The sequence below is a fragment of the Microtus oregoni genome, unplaced genomic scaffold (genome assembly GCF_018167655.1).
Source record: "Microtus oregoni isolate MIOR12 unplaced genomic scaffold, Mior012 000016F_ref0000370, whole genome shotgun sequence".
Classification (NCBI taxonomy): domain Eukaryota; kingdom Metazoa; phylum Chordata; class Mammalia; order Rodentia; family Cricetidae; genus Microtus; species Microtus oregoni.
In genome coordinates, this window is record NW_024543075.1 from 43,201,236 (window position 1) to 43,217,414 (window position 16,179).

The following is a 16,179-nucleotide window of genomic DNA, read 5'->3' on the forward strand; positions in this document are numbered from 1 at the left end:
ATAATTCTTAACATTATATGAATGAATGTTTATATTTTGTAGCTAAACAATTTGCCATAGCTTATATTCATCTTCACTTTCAAAGAAGAAAAAGCATGTTACTTAATCAAATTGGATTTTATGATACCACATATCAAATACCTATTTTCCAAAATATAGTAAAGAACAATAATCACCATATTTTATCTGCAAAAATCTTTCTTGATCTTTTATTTTAATGTCTATGAATAACTGATTTCACCATAACTGCTAAATGCGAAACTCACAGTTTTTCCACTGTCTACTTATTCCGTATCCGGGATTTGACTCTGCCTCACTAGGCGCTGGTCTTTTTCCCCTGAAACACTTGGATGATCTGTCTATATATCTGCTTGTTCTTCACACTGTAGACAATGGGGTTTAGCACAGCAGGGAGAAGGTAGATATTGGCCATGAGCATGTGCACAATTGATGATTAATGTTTCCCAAATCTGTAGATCATGGTGGTACCGATGAGAGGAATATAAAAGAGAAGCTCAGCACAGATGCGAGAGAGACTGGTGTTGAGGGCTTTGAGCCTCTGGGCTCTGAGGCAATGCCCAGCACTGTCTTCAGGAAGAGAATGATGGGAGCATCGAGCCCTGACATGAGGACGATAAGGCCGTAGAGGCTGTGGACATGGTGCTGGCACAGGCTAGGTGCATCATATCTTGGTGCACACAGTATGAATGATAAGACATTGGAATGACAGAATGATAGCCAGAAAAGGCACAGGAAGACCACACAGACTGCCCGAGCAAAGACAACTAGTCCAATTTTTCCAGTAACACCATGAGTGAGGATTGATGCATAATGCAGAAGTTCTCAGATGGCCACAAATCTGCCGAAGGTCATGAACACTAGGACTCCAGATCCTACTACTCCAAATCCATGAATGAAGAACATCTGTGTTACACATGCATCAAAGGGAATCTCAGAGGCATTGAACCAGAAAATGCTGATCATAGAGGGCAAAGTAGACATGGAGAGACTAACATCAGTCAGAGCAAAGATACAGAGGAAGTACTACATAGGTCATGGAGACTCTGCTCCACCTTGACAACAGCTAGGATGGTGCCATTTACCAGGATGGTGAGTATGTAGAGAAATCCTAGGGGAAAGGCCATCCATGGGTTCTTGTCTGACATCCCTGGGATGCCTGTCAGAATGAAACTATGGTGATTTGCTGTGGGACAATGGTCTTGTACTTTATAAAGATTTGTCACTTGTATCATTTTAATAAAACACTGGCCAGTAACCAAGCAGGAAGTATAGGTGGGGCAACAAGAACAGGGGAATTCTGGGAATAAGAAAGGCTAAATCTACAGTCATCACCCAGACACAGAGGAAGCAAAATGAGAATGCCTCACTGATAAAAGGTAGCAAGCCATGTGGTTAAATCAGACAAGAATTATGGTTTAATGTAGGATGTACAAGTTAATAAGAAGCCTGATCTAATAGGCCAACCAGTTTATAATTAATGTAGACCTCTGTGTATTTCTTTGGGACTAATGGCTGCAGGACCGGGAGGAACAGAAACCTCTGGCAAAATGATATTTATGGGAAGCATTTGAGTTCATCTTGGTGATATCACCAGTGGATAAAGCTGGTCTCTCCAGCTTAGCTCACAGCTCCTAAACTAAAAAGATAGTTTCACATGAGATAAACAAATGGTTTTATAAATAATAGACAAGAACAGAGAAAAGAATCAGGTTAGCAAATAGTACCTAGGTACCGTGTGTTCTTATGTATGTATGTATGTATACATGTATTCTTATGTATGCATATGTGTGTGTATATATATATATATACTTTACTATACCCTTAACCCACTGTGTTTCTAATGAACCATTAACTATATGTCATGATAGACATGTTTGTGGATACTCATACACATCATTTAGTAGTTAATGCTCACAAATGTCAAAAATATACAATTTTTATCATTTTAATTTTAAGGAAGCAAAAAACAAACAATAAGATATATAAAAATTTATGCTGTTTATTTTCAGATTCTCTTAACACACCAGACATCTAAGAACCAATATTGGAAACTCTATTTATTCAAGCAACATTTAACTCCTTTTAAAATTTACCTCTAAAATATAAGAAAAGTTTATCTTTCCTTCCCATTCTTTTTTGGTGGAGTAAAAGATTTGAAACAAAGTCTCACTATGTATCTGGGGTTGGTCTTGAACTTGTGGCCCTGCGTTGGCCTCATGAATGCACATGTACCACCATGTTCAGCTTCCTTTCTCTCTAGTTTTATAGCTAATAAATAGTGTGGCTCTCTTATTTCAGGCTCCCTAAGTCGTTTTTTTCACATTCACGCCTCTTTCAGCACATTTTTTTCATTCTGAAGGGAGGATAAAATTTGTTCTAGAAATCTGAGTTACCAATTACAAACAAAATTTTCTTTATGAACTTTGACATACTTAGAGGAGAGTCATAACTTGCACTGTCAGAGCCCTCACAGTAGGATACAACACCTATCTACAGTTACATCTCTAGCAACTTACACCAGTTACTCTTTCATTTGGTCCCTTCAACCAAATTTGCATCCCTGGGTCTCATTAAAATACTTTCTGAGACCAAGTTTCTAGAAAATGCCTTTTCCAATTTCCTTATCTTGTCTCCCCCACATCTGCTTCTCTTTGTCTGGCCAGTCTATCCATCTCAACCAACCCTTTTCCAAATGCTAGCAGGAGTTTAAAACTCTTTGGCAAACTCCTTTCACATGCTGCAATCATTTTTTATATATGCATGAGTTAATTAAACATTGCATAAGTATTGAAAGTTAAACATAAAGGATAAAATGTTTCATTATTCATTACTTCATAAAGCATACATGAAGAATATACATGCATTTTCATATTGTCCAGTGAAGGAAGAAAACAACAAATGAATGAAAATAGATGATTATATATTAGGCTCTCTCAAGGATTTTTGAAAACTATCAAATACCTCCATTATCTTCTTTCTGTGGATTGAAATTGTCAACCAAGGAGGGGGAGTTTCTTCTCAAGGTCACAGAAAATGCATGGGACACTTTTGAGGTAAGGAATAGTGAACTTTTCTCGCATACATATTTAGTCAGAGAGAGAGAAAGGCAATCCAAAGAGCTGCTCTGTGAATCTAGTGGAGGAGGGGTGGTGGCCCTGCTTTTTCTGTCCCGTTTCTGTTGGGGAATGAGTAATTGTTACGTGGGGTCCATGATCACAAATAAGCTAGTTTTCAGACTGGGATCTCTTGGAATTCTTGAAAGGTAGAGTCCATGTCCATTACAGAACCATGCTGCCTTGTAACCAGATCCCAGGCTTCTCTCCAAGTCGATGGTGACCTCTACGGAAGCACCTTATAGTGTCTGTCTAGTCCTTCATTCTGAGCATGGGACTCTGTGAGACTTCACGTTCTCTATAGCAGCCCTTCACTTCTCAGAGGCTGTTGGTCCCTCCTTCCAGGCAATTCGGATGCCCCCTTAATTATCAGAGGAGCATCTCTTAGCACTGCTTTCTTAGTGTCCCATAGGTTTGGGTAGATTGTGCCTTCATTTTCATTGAATTCTAGGAAGTCATTAATTTCTTTCTTTATTTCTTCCTTGACCCAGGGAAGATTCAATTGAGCACTGTTCAATTTCCACGAGTTTGTAGGCTTTCTGCAATTAGTGCTGTTGTTAAATTCTAACATGGTGATCCAATAAGATACAGGGGGGTCGTTCCAATTTTTCTTTAATCTGTTGAAGTTTTCTTTGTTCCAGAATATATGGTCAGTTTTAGAGAAGGTTCCAGGAGGTGCTCAGAAGAAGGTATATTCTTTTGTGTTTAGGTGAAATGTTCTGTAGATGTCTGTTAAGTCCATTTCAGTCATGACATCTGTTAGTTCTCTTATTTCTTTCTTAAGTTTCTGTCTGATTGACCTGTCCATTGTGGAGAGTGGGGTGTTGAAGTCTCCTACTATTATTGTGTGGGGTTTGGTGTGTGATTTAAGCTTTAGTAATGTTTCTTTTACATATGAGAGTGCCCTTTATTTTGGCCATAGATGTTCAGGATGAAGACTTCATCTTGATGGATGATTCCTGTAATGAGTATAAAGTTTCCTTTTCCATCTCTTCTAACTGATTTTGGTTTGAAGTCTATTTTCTTAGATATTATGATAGCTACACCTGCTTGTTTCTTATGTCCATTTGACTGGGAAATCTTTTTGCAAGCCTTTACTCTGAGGTAATGTCTGTGTTTGAGGTTGAGACGTTTCTTGTATACAGTAGAAGGATGGATCTTCCTTTCATATCCATTCTCTTAGCCTGTGTCTTTTTATGGATGAATTGAGTCCGTTGATATTAAGAGATATTGATGACTAATTAATGATTGTTAATTCCTGTTATTTTAGATGGTAGTGTTTATGTGTTTCCTTTCTTTGGGACTTGCTGGTGTGAGGTTATCTGTTGCCTGTATTTTTGTGGGTGCAGTTAGCTTCTTTGTGTTGGAATTTTCCTTCTAGTATTTTCTACAGGGTTGGATTTGTGGATAGGTAATATTTAAATCTAGTGATGTCATGGAATATCTTGTTTTCGCCATCGATGGTAATTGAAAGCTTTGCTGGATATAGTAGTCTGGACTTGCATCCATGGTCTCTTAGTGTTAGCAGCATATCTTTCTAAGACCTTCTGGCTTTCATGGTTTCCAATGAGAAGTCAGGTGTAATTCTGATGGGTCTGCCTTTATATGTTACTTGACCTTTTTCCTTTGCATCTCGTAATGTTCTTTTTTTATTCTGAATGTTTTGTGTTTTGATTATTATATGGTGAGGGGACTGTTTGTTGTTGTTGTTGTTCCAGTCTATTTGGAGTTCTGTAAGTTCTTGTGCCTTCATGGTGATATCCTTCTTTACATTGAGAAAGTTTTCTTCTATGATTTTGTTGAATATATTTTCTGTGCCTTTAAGCTGAAATTCTTCTCCTTCTTCTATCCCTATTATTCCTAGGTTTAGTCTTTTCACTGTGTCCCAGATTTCCTGGATGTTTTGGGTTAAGAATTTGTTGGATTTATTGTTTTCTTTGACCAATAAATCTGTTTCCTCTTTTGTATCTTCAGTACTTGAGATTCTTTCTTCCATCTCTTATATTCTTTTTGTTATGCCTGCCTCTGTATTTCCTGTTCATTTACCTAGCAGCCTACTGTTGTGGGGAGCTGTGGGCCTCTTCCCACAGCCCGGCTTCTGTTGAGGGAGCTGAGGGTTGCATTCCACCACCCAGCTCCCGCCACCGGCTAGCTTTACCCGAAATAACAACATACAAACTGTATTCATTTAAACACTGCTTGGCCCACTAGCTCTAGCCCTTACAGGCTAATTCTCATATCCCGATCAACCCATCTCTAATAATCTGTGTAACATCAGTCTTACTGGGAAAGATTCAGCATGTCTGACCTGGCAGCTTGCTTCATGGCGTCTGTCCGGGAGAGGGGAGCATGGCCTCTGTCTGAGGCATCTTACCTCACTTCCTCTTCCTCCCAGCATTCTGTTCTGTTTACTCCACCCACCTATGTTCTAAGCTATGAGGCCAAGCAGTTTGTTTATTACTTAACCAATGAAATCAACAGATTGATATATGACACTCCCACATCAGCCTACCTCCTCAATTTTGACTTCATTTTAACTTCTCCATGAACTATTTTTAAAAGCATTAATGTTTCATATCTTATTTCCCCTTTAGCATTACATCATAGCATGACTCTCTATACTATTCTCTTCAGTCTTAATCCTCTGAGGATTCTATTTTTAAAATACCCCACAGTATCTTCTATACAATTTGCCTATGTAGAAGACATAACAAATGAGACTTCTCCTACCTATGTCAGTCCGTGTGCTCCAGTTCTGAATTACTTTCTCTTCTGTCTTCCCTAAGAATAGAATGCAACATATTTATGAAGATGACTCAGACCTCTGTGGATGTCTGCACCCAACATGATTCCATGGGGATTTTCAGCTGCTCTGGAAGACATCCCTTAAGGAGTGATGTGCAGCTGCTTGGGCTATTCTATTCTTATTTCGAGAACTCTAGCCTCTTTCTTCAGATAACACAGACCAATATTTTCTTCTCTCAAAACCTTCATTTTATTTTTCTTTGTGTTTTCTCTATGTCTGTCTATCTCTCTCTATCTCTCTGTCTCTCCATTTCTCTCTGTGTGTGTCTCCCTCTGCCTATCTGTCTCTGTCTCTCTGTCTCCCTCTGTCTCTGTCTTTCTGTCTGTCTCTCTGTTTCTCTCTCTCATACATACACACACATACACACAAACACACATGCACACACACACACTGATTTGCCTCCTATTACATCAATCAGTTATGAGCGCATCCCTCTTTGGATTGCAATCTTCTGTCTCTAAAGCTATTCTTAGCCTCAGTGATGATATCATGCCACAGTTTGCCCTGAAACTGTACTGGAGTTCACTGTACTGGAGTATATGAAAGAAAAGATTGCCTAAATTTTGTCCATCAGAAACAAAGAATTTTTTTTTTGGATTTGTGGGGGTTCTTAGGTTTTCTGGTTAATAATTTTAATATATTATGTCTAAGTTCTTACATTTGTTTTAATACACTTATGTGTGGTGATCCTTTCTGTCAATGAGATTATTCTTACTACAAAGTCAGTTACTCCAGTCTGCACCTTTGTGTAGTCTGCCCTTCATGTTCTTTTGGAGCTCATTTGTTTTTCTACGTAAGCATATTCATAACTCCACAGCAAATAATCACATATCAGATAGAAATAATTTATATGGTGATAATTTTTGTTAGCCATAATTGAGAGTATATAGCAGAACTTTATTTTCTTTTATGCTGTTTTATAAAGCTTATTTTAGAAAATGTATAAAAACTTAAAAAATATATGCTACAGTAATATGCAATATATTGATAGATGTATATATAATTATAAAATATTCAGCTCAAGTTAAAGATATGTCTTCAAATATTTATTCTATCTTATAATTCAAATATTTATTCTATCTTATAAATACAGGTGCTTGAAATGGACAATTTTCTTTTTATTTGTGGTTATCCTACCATACAATAGAACACAAGAACGTTTTTCTCATAACTATAGCTTAGTAGTCATTAACCAAACTCTCCATTCTTCCCTCCCCCATAGTCTCTTCAGTCTCTACCCTCTTTGAATTTTGTGAGGCCAACATTCTGAGAGTTCACATATGAATGAGATCATTTTTCTTGGTTTCCATGGCTTGTTTTATTTAGCATAGTGACAGAACTTCAGTGTGTTTATGACTGAGTAGTTAGCCATTATGCACATATGTGGCTCTTTTTAAATCCATTCATCATTTAAAGGGCACCTAGGTTGTTTCTTAGTCATTAATGCTGCAATAAACATGAATGTAGATGCTTCTTCAACACATTAATTCCATTTCCTTTAAATATATACTCAGAAGGGGCTGGAGAGATGGCTCAGCGGTTAAGAGTATCGCCTGCTCTTCCAAAGATCCTGAGTTCAATTCCCAGCAACCACATGGTGGCTCACAACCATCTGTAATGAGGCCCGCAGGAAGAATACTGTATACATAATAAACAAATAAAGAAAGAAAGAAAGAAAAAATAGTAATATATATATTATATATATAACATACACACACACACACATACATATATATATATATATATATATATATATATATATATATATATATTCAGAAGAGGGATTTTGGGGTGATGGAAGGGTTCTATTTTCCTGTGTTTGAAGAAATACCATGCTATTTTACATGACAATTTTACTAATTTGCATCCCCATCACCACTGTCCAAACGTTCCCCTTCTCCACACCTCAGTGACAGGAGGAGAACTCAGCGGCTTGAGGTTCACTTGAACTTCCATGATGATCACCACTGTGGCACATTTCTTCCTTGCCCTCATTGCCCATCTGTGTTCTTCCTTAGAGAAATGTCTACCTGGGTTGTTGCTCTCTCCTAACCAAGTAACTGTTTTTTGTTTTGTTTCACGATTGAGCTTTTACAGTTCCTTATATACTCTGGGATTAACCCATTGTCATTGGTACAATTTGTTGATATTTTCTCCAATTCTGGGCATTGTCTTGTCACTTCATTTACTGATTCCTTTGCAAAATCTTCAGGCTTCTGAAAACTGAATTCTCAAGTTTTGCTCTCTGTTGGAGTCTCATCTAAAATGTTCTGTACATTCCAAGGCCCTGAAGGGTTTTTCTTTTGTTTTCTTCTAGTGTTAACATGATGGTTTCAGTCCTTGGCACCACATAAACATCCATGCCTGTAATCCAGTCACTTAGCATGTGATGACCAGGATCAGTTTAAGGTTGTCTTAGCTATACTGAGGAAACTAGCACGAGACACATGAGATCTTTTCTCAAAAAATACAAAATAAATAATTTTAAAAGGATTGATTTCCAGATTATTCTTCATTTTCCAACCATGGTAGATTGCTATATCACCCATGAATGTTTGCAAAATAAAAGCTACCTACCAACATGCCATTTAAACAGAAAGATTCATTATCCTCAGACCAGGTCATTTAGAATCTCTCTATCTGAATTTCCTTGTTGATAAATTGGAAACCATGATATTTATCAAACTACTTAAAAAATTACTTAACTACATGTATAGGGCTTGTCATATTATCTAGGTTAAGTCAAGTCCTTCATAAATACATATCACTACGGTCAGTAATGTAGATAATATTTGTAAAAATGGAATCTTGGTGTGAATGTTGAAGATTTAACTTCAGTTTAATGTAGGGAGTCACCAGGGTGTGTAACTATTTGCTACACAAAGCATGCTCCTCAAACAAGTAGGATATCACCTGGGAGCTTGTTAAAATGTAAAAAGAAAATACAAAAATGTTTCACCTCGGAGCCCCAGTGATCAGTGCATTTTAACCAGACCTCCCGAGTGGTTTGCATATACATCAACATTTGAGAAGCACTGTTCTAAGCCACTCCTTTTGAGAATCACTGCTGCAAGAATTTGGGGATGTGGCATTAGCTCCCGGGGACATACACTAGCCAATAAGGTAACAAATGTTTCAATACTATGTAACTCCAATTACTATAACATGTTTGCATACATGTTTATACCTAAAATGTCTTAGGACATACTTAGACAGCTCAAGGGAGTGTAACAGAAAATCAAGCAATCATTTAGACAAGTGGATGAACTATAGGCAGCAGCGGGAATCTTCAAATGTCAGCAAACACACAACCTAGAAGTCCTGTTGCTAAGACCCATTGAGCAAGCGTGTAGCAGACTCACTAAGCAAGGATGTGTTTTGGGAATACCACCTTGTCCTGAAGGAAGAGTGAGGCTGGGTACACTGTGTGTTCATTCACACATGTGCACAGTAAGTACTGATTAATAAACTCAGTTTTAACCTTTGTGCTTTTGTAACCCTTTGTTTTAACCCTTTGTGCTTCAGCTAATTTTCACTTAGAACCTTACGATATTTTTTCAAGAAAAGAATTTTATTTTGGGCCATCAATATCACTTAATGAAAAACAGTTGATGGAATTCTTCATTAAACTAGCTCTTTATTGTAAAAAAAGAACAGAATGTGTATGAAAGTATAATAATAAAACTCTTTATTTTGTATGACTGATATATATAAAGAAGGAAAGGAAAAAGAAGAATAATGAAAAGAAATTTTCCAAGAAGCAAAATAATTCCCCTTGGAGACGGTTCAGTGTATTAAGTTTCTTGATGTCAGTGCTCTGAAAGAGACGCATCAACTATTCAAGGTCATTGACCTTTACCAAAGCCATGACTTCCAGCTCCCCACATTATCCTTTCTTAAGAATTCCATTGGTTAAAAGTTAACCAATAAACATGGAAACCACAAAGATGTAGTGTCAGTCAGAGATGTCATTCAATATTAAGTTTTTAAAGGCTAAATAGGTAGGTGGGTTTGATTTTTATTAATTCTGGTACTGAATAGTTAACTTGAAACATCAGAGACATACACACACATGCACACATGTTCACATACACACATGTATGCACATACATGCCTCCCCCGGCACACACTCCCTACAAACTCATTGCCACCTAACCATAGTGACTAGTTTACAGTGGGTCAAGGCCCAACTCTTTTCAGGAACACTCTGCGACATTTTCAAAACAAGCCTCCAGGACTATATGTTCTTTAAATGTCTGTAATTAGTGCTCACCCAAAAAGTCCTTCAATGAGCTGAGATTATTTCTGCTGATACAGAAAACAGCAAAAACAAATAACACAGAAAAAATTTCTACTCTACTTACATGAGGTGTGCAGATGTTTTTCTTTCCTAGATGTGATGTGGAGGTTTGACTGTTTATTGTGTAATAGATTGGATGCTATGGTCTTTTTTAGATAAATACTCATTTTGTTCTTAGATCTAAATTAGCACATCATGTATATTTCTTCTTTTGACTATGTTTACATCCAACTTTAAGCATACAAGTGTACCATAGCCTTTACAGTCACTCACCATAGTGTTGATGGTGGATCTTGCTATTGCTCAGATTAGCTTCAACCTCCCAAATATTTCTCCTCTCATTTAAGCTGTAAAACTGGTCCTGGTTCTATGTCAATCTAAATCAGTGGTTCTCACCTAAGACTGTCTGCCTATAGATATTTACGTTACAGTTATAACAGTGACAAAATTACAGTTATGAAGTAGCAACAAAAATGTTATGGTTGAGTGTCACCACAACATTATAGGGTTGCAACATTAAGAAAATTGAAAACCTCTGATTTAAATGAATAATTTTAAATATCCTCTTTATTTTAAAAATATTTATATACAATATGTTTGACTCCTTCCCCCAACTTCACTCTCTCCTTTAGTCTTCCTTTGGGTAGCCAGCTCACAAAAAAAAAAAAAAAAAAAAGAGAGAGACTTATTATTAATTATGAAAGCTCAGTTTAGGATTGTCCCACCAGCTCTTATAACTTAAATTAACTCATTTATATTAAACTATATTTTGCCTCATGGCTTTTTACTTTTCTTCCTTCTTGCATCTCCTGTCTCCTCCTTCGTGTCCTCTAGCATCTCTCCAAGCCTTAATTTATCTCCTCTTCCTTTTTCTTTGCCTATAAATCCTACCTAACCCCTTCGTGCCTAGCTATTGGCCGCTCAACTCTTTATTAAACCAATCAGAAGTCACCTTGGCAAAGGCACATCTTCAAAGTACACAAAAAAACTATCCTACAACATTTCCCTCTTTTGTCTAAATAAAAAGAAAAGGCTTTTAACTCTAACACAGTAAAACTACATATAATAATAACAATTATTGTACAAATAAAAAGGGAAGAACTTAACTTTAGCAAAGCAAAACTATATACAGTAAGAACAATTTTCAAGTAAGAATTATATTCATAGTGTCCAGTCCAGATGCATTTTGCAAATTTGTAGAAAGTACTATATTATCTATCTGACTTAGTGAGTCCAAAGTTTTATACCTAAATCATTTTTTAATCATATCTTATATTACCAACCTAAAAATATCTTTTTGGACAATAGAACATGCTGTTAGATAAACAATTCAAATTTTTATGTCTCTCAACCTTATACATTTTATATCTTTTTTGTAAGTTTCTTTTCTGAATTTGGTAACAAAGAAAACTGTAACTAAAACTATCTCATTTTCAACTCCATCAGAGACCTGAGAATAAAGTATTGAGTAAATAGGAAGTTTAGAACAAACCACTTCCAAAACTAAAAAACAACAGAGATATCTGACTGCCTGAACAGTCACTCTAAGGTTCCTCTGCAACATTAGGACATCTGTCTTCAGTCTATGGGTCTAAAATTATGACAGACTTTTCTGTAAAGCAGGAATTTTGAAGGACTGTCCTGTCTTGTATTGGCAAAGTTTGGCAGTTTTCTTCTTTTGTGTCCTGTCGATTTAGACAGCATATTGTCAGCACTCGAAGTAAAAGCAGTTTCTTGCCCAAATGGCTAGCTTTTGCCACAAAGAAAGCAAACTCCATGTGGTGGTTCTTCAATCCCCACTATCCTTTTTTGAAGTAAATTAGTGCTGTGAAGAATGAGTAGACAAGTCTCACTCTCATGAAAAGCCTTAAATTTTTTATTTTTTGAGATAGAGTTTCTCTATGTAGCAGTCCTAGTTGTCCTGGAACTAGCTTTTGTAGATCAGGTTGATCTTGAATTCACAGAGCTCTGCCTGCCTCTGCCTCCCAAGTGCTGGAATTAAAAGTGTGTGCCACCACTGCCCAATTTAAAAAACCTTATGTTATTAAAGCATTTTAAATGCCTTATTCTGTAGGTCTTTAAAGTGTCTGAAAATCACCTATCTAAAATATATATAAATATATGTGTATACATATTATATACAACTATATAAACAAACTTAACATGACTATGAGTTTGACTGTTACAGATAACTAACTATTAATATGTATTTCTGTATTATCCTAAATAACTTTCAAGGACTAAAACTTTACATTTTTTAATGAACTACATAGGTACAATACCTTAAACAAAAAGAAAAACATTTATATAGTATAATAAAAATAACCTTAAATTGTATCAATATACAAAATCCATTCCAATATAAAACATTTTAGACTAGTGTTTGTTCAAATTAGACTCAACAGTCTGCTCTTTTATTCCACCATTTCTATACTATATTCCCCTTTCTCCCTTTAGAAATAGATTCCTGAGTCTGATCTCTTTTGTTTAGCTTTCTCCCTGACCATGACCAGGAAAATTTGTAACCAACCTTTTAAGTTGAGAGCATAGCCTCCAGCCCCTGGCATCCAACCCAGCTCCCAGGTCTGGAAGTTGCTTTGTTCTGGACTCGAAATTCCAGCATGCCCACAGGGTATTTAAGTGTGCTCCCAGAGGAGAAACACGTGGTTTTTGGGTCTGCATGGGCTCCTTGCTGTCCTGTCTCCCCACTGTGCACTCGGCCACCCAAGAGCATCATTCTTAATAAAACAATGGGTATCTTGATTCAGTTTGATTTGACCTAATTGGACTTTCTTGTGCTGGCAGAGATGCCTATTTTCTTATTATTTTTCTTAACACAGTCCCCCTAAATCATGACAAACATTTATAACCCACAAAATGATCAAAAATTAACCATCCCACCTCTTGGGAATATAGGTGTTTTATCCTCTAGACTGCTTCCTGTTGTCTGGGAGATATGGAACCTGAGAAAATTGAGATAATGGTCAAGTCCTGGGAAACCTAGCCATAATCTTTGTGGCTCAGTCTTTGTGCAAAGGGAAAGCACAAGGTCTATCTGCAGTCCTGGCTGGAATAGTCTGGAGGCTAGGCCATCTCAGGCAACAACTTTGAATGAAGCTGTTCTGGATGCAGAACTCTGAAGAAACTGCAACAGAGGCACTCTGAGAGGCTGGGTCACCTGGGCCACCTGTTTTCGTTGGTGTCTGGTCCCTTTGCTCTAAAAACACAGACTTTCAAAGGTAGCATACGTATCTGGATTAACATAAGCATTGTTACCAGTGTTGTACACTGCTGCCCAAAGACGATCTTTTGTTTTATGTCTGAGCAGGTAAATATACGCCACCTCTCTTGTAGTTTGTTTTGGAATTTTTTGGGGTTTATTTCTTCATATTTGTAGTCAAGATTTTCAGGAGGTTTCTGCCTATAAAACCTGATTCTCTTTAACCTTGAAGGAATTCACAGCCTTTTGTTTGCTATAGAAACAAAAGCATAACCTCTCCTCTGATGCAATACAATTTTGAATTCCACTTTAAGGTTAAGGCATTCCTAACGTAGCTAGGATGGTTTAATTCAGCAGTTCCTCTTCTCTCCAACGTCTCTCAGAAGTTTTTGTTGCTCATCAGCAATAAAAAAATTTAAAGTCAACAAGACACCATACAGGATCCAGACTTTCTGTGTATTTTCCATTGTTACATGACTTATCATTTTTATACTATTTTATTCTCTGTAAAGACTTTATCTTATTATTTATAAACTACTTTTTCTATGACTGTCTATACTCATTTTTCTTTCTTTTTTAAATCTATGCACATTTTTTAAAACACATTGTAACATGTTTAGAGGTTCTTTTTCCTTCTGGATCTGTCTTTACTGAGCCGCTGCAGTGTTCTCTGGTCACATGAGACAAATCTTAAACTGTTATGTCTGCTGTTGTGTGGCTCAGCTTAGCACCTGGTGCTGGCACATGGTACTGGCCACTGGCTCCGGGCCACAGGTAGTGGCTGGTAGCCAAGTCTCTGCATACCACTGAGCCTACCCATGGTCACCAGGAAGCCATGTTTGACTCCAAGTTCTGAAATTTTTGTCTTTAAACATTCTTAGGCCTTATGTGGATATACATGGCCAGACATTGGACACCATATGTAGTCAGCCAGCTCATAAAAATCAACATGGAGACTTATTATTAATTATGAAAGCTTGGCCTTTAGCTTAGGTTTATCCCACTTGCTCTTTTTTTAAAATATTTATTTATTTATTTATTTATTTATTTATTATGTATACAATATTCTGTCTGTGTGTATGGCCAAAAGCCAGAAGAGGGCACCAGACCCCATTACAGATGGTTGTGAGCCACCATGTAGTTGCTGGGAATTGAACTCAGGACCTTTGGAAGAGCAGACAATGCTCTTAACCACTGAGCCATCTCTCTAACCCCCCCCCCCGACACTTGCTCTTATAACTTAAAAAAATCCATTTATGTTCATCTACATTTGTCTCTTGGCTTTTTACCTCTCTTCCATCTTGTACCTCCTGTTTCTTCTCAGTGTCCTCCCGTGTCTCTTCTGCATCTCCATTAACCTCCTCTTCCTCTCTCTCCACCCAATCTCTTCCTGCCTAGCTATTGGCCATTCAGCACCTTGATAAAGGCACATCTTCACAGTGCACACAAAGATTATTCCACAACACTCGGCCCCTTTTTCCCTCTCTCTCTCTCTCTCTCTCTCTCTCTCTCTCTCTCTCAAAATCATAATGCAAAAAAGCAAAAAGTCATCAACAAAATAAAACAGAAAGTACACACAAAAGAACTTCTAGTCCACTTTTCTACTCCTGGGAATAGGGCTCACCCAGGAGTGTTACTGACATAGTTAGCGATGCTTCATTGGGAATTTTTGGTTGATTTAGAGGCTTTTTAAATGTAGAGGAAAAAAAAGCCTATATAGTGGCGTGGAGGAATGCTGCTTACTACCTGCTTTCTTATACAACTCAGGACCACCTTCCCAGGGATGGCAAACACTCACAATGGGCTGGTCCTCCAATATCTGTCATTAATTTTAAGAAAATGTCCCACAGGCCTATCTGAAGCATTTTCTCAAGTGAAGCTCCCTCTTCTTAAGTGGCTCCAGGTTGTGTCAAGTTGCCAAAAACACTATCCAACACAGCTATTTTCTACATGCCAAGCTAGTAACACCTGCAAGTTCAGAACCAATGTGTTTATAAATTGCAACTTTATTTTAAACTGATCCCTCTTGGACAGAAATCCCACAGATGGATCAGGGCTCAAGGTGGGGGGATTTGAGTGGGAAAGGAGAGTTTCTCTTCCTTGAAGCCTCATGTACTTCAGGCCCAGAGCAAAAACCAAAAGGCAATTGGCAAATACAGTCATTTTCTCATTAATCCAATAGCTTTGTCAATCCATGCTCGGTTTCCTGAGTGGTGTCTGCACCCGCTGTGGACAGTTCAGTGTTCTAAAACACTGGGTTCTCTCTATTACTAAAATCTGTTTTAGCAACAGTTAACTCAGGAAATATTTTTGGATCTATGGTGACTTTGAAATGAGCAAGATTTTCAAATGTACTTATGAAAGCATGTCTAGAAAAAAACTAAATACAAAGGGCTAGTAATGACACCAAAGTGTCTTGTAAATTTCAATCAAATACTGAGCTAGAATGTTTAAGTCGTTTTATATGTGGATTATAGAGCAATTTTTCCTATTTCCTTATACATAAAATGTGAGCAATAATACCTCATAAGATCTGAGAGTATTTATAAGAATTGTGTGGAAAGTGTGGGATTTTTAAAGTGCTATTTACTTGCTGCTGGTATCAACGTCATTGTTGATTTATCTTCTTTGCAGTTCAAACATCCTCCAGTCATAAACAGACATTTCAGAATTGTGCACTCCTCCTGGACTACAAACGCAGCCCAGACTGGGTTTCCCA

The 16,179-nt window shown here is 37.3% G+C and overlaps 1 pseudogene; it reads right to left on the minus strand.

Moving 5' to 3' along the window:
• Positions 1-316: 316 nt before the first annotated feature.
• On the minus strand, positions 317-16,072 carry LOC121457433 (annotated as a pseudogene).
• Between the last annotated feature and the right edge of the window lie 107 nt (positions 16,073-16,179).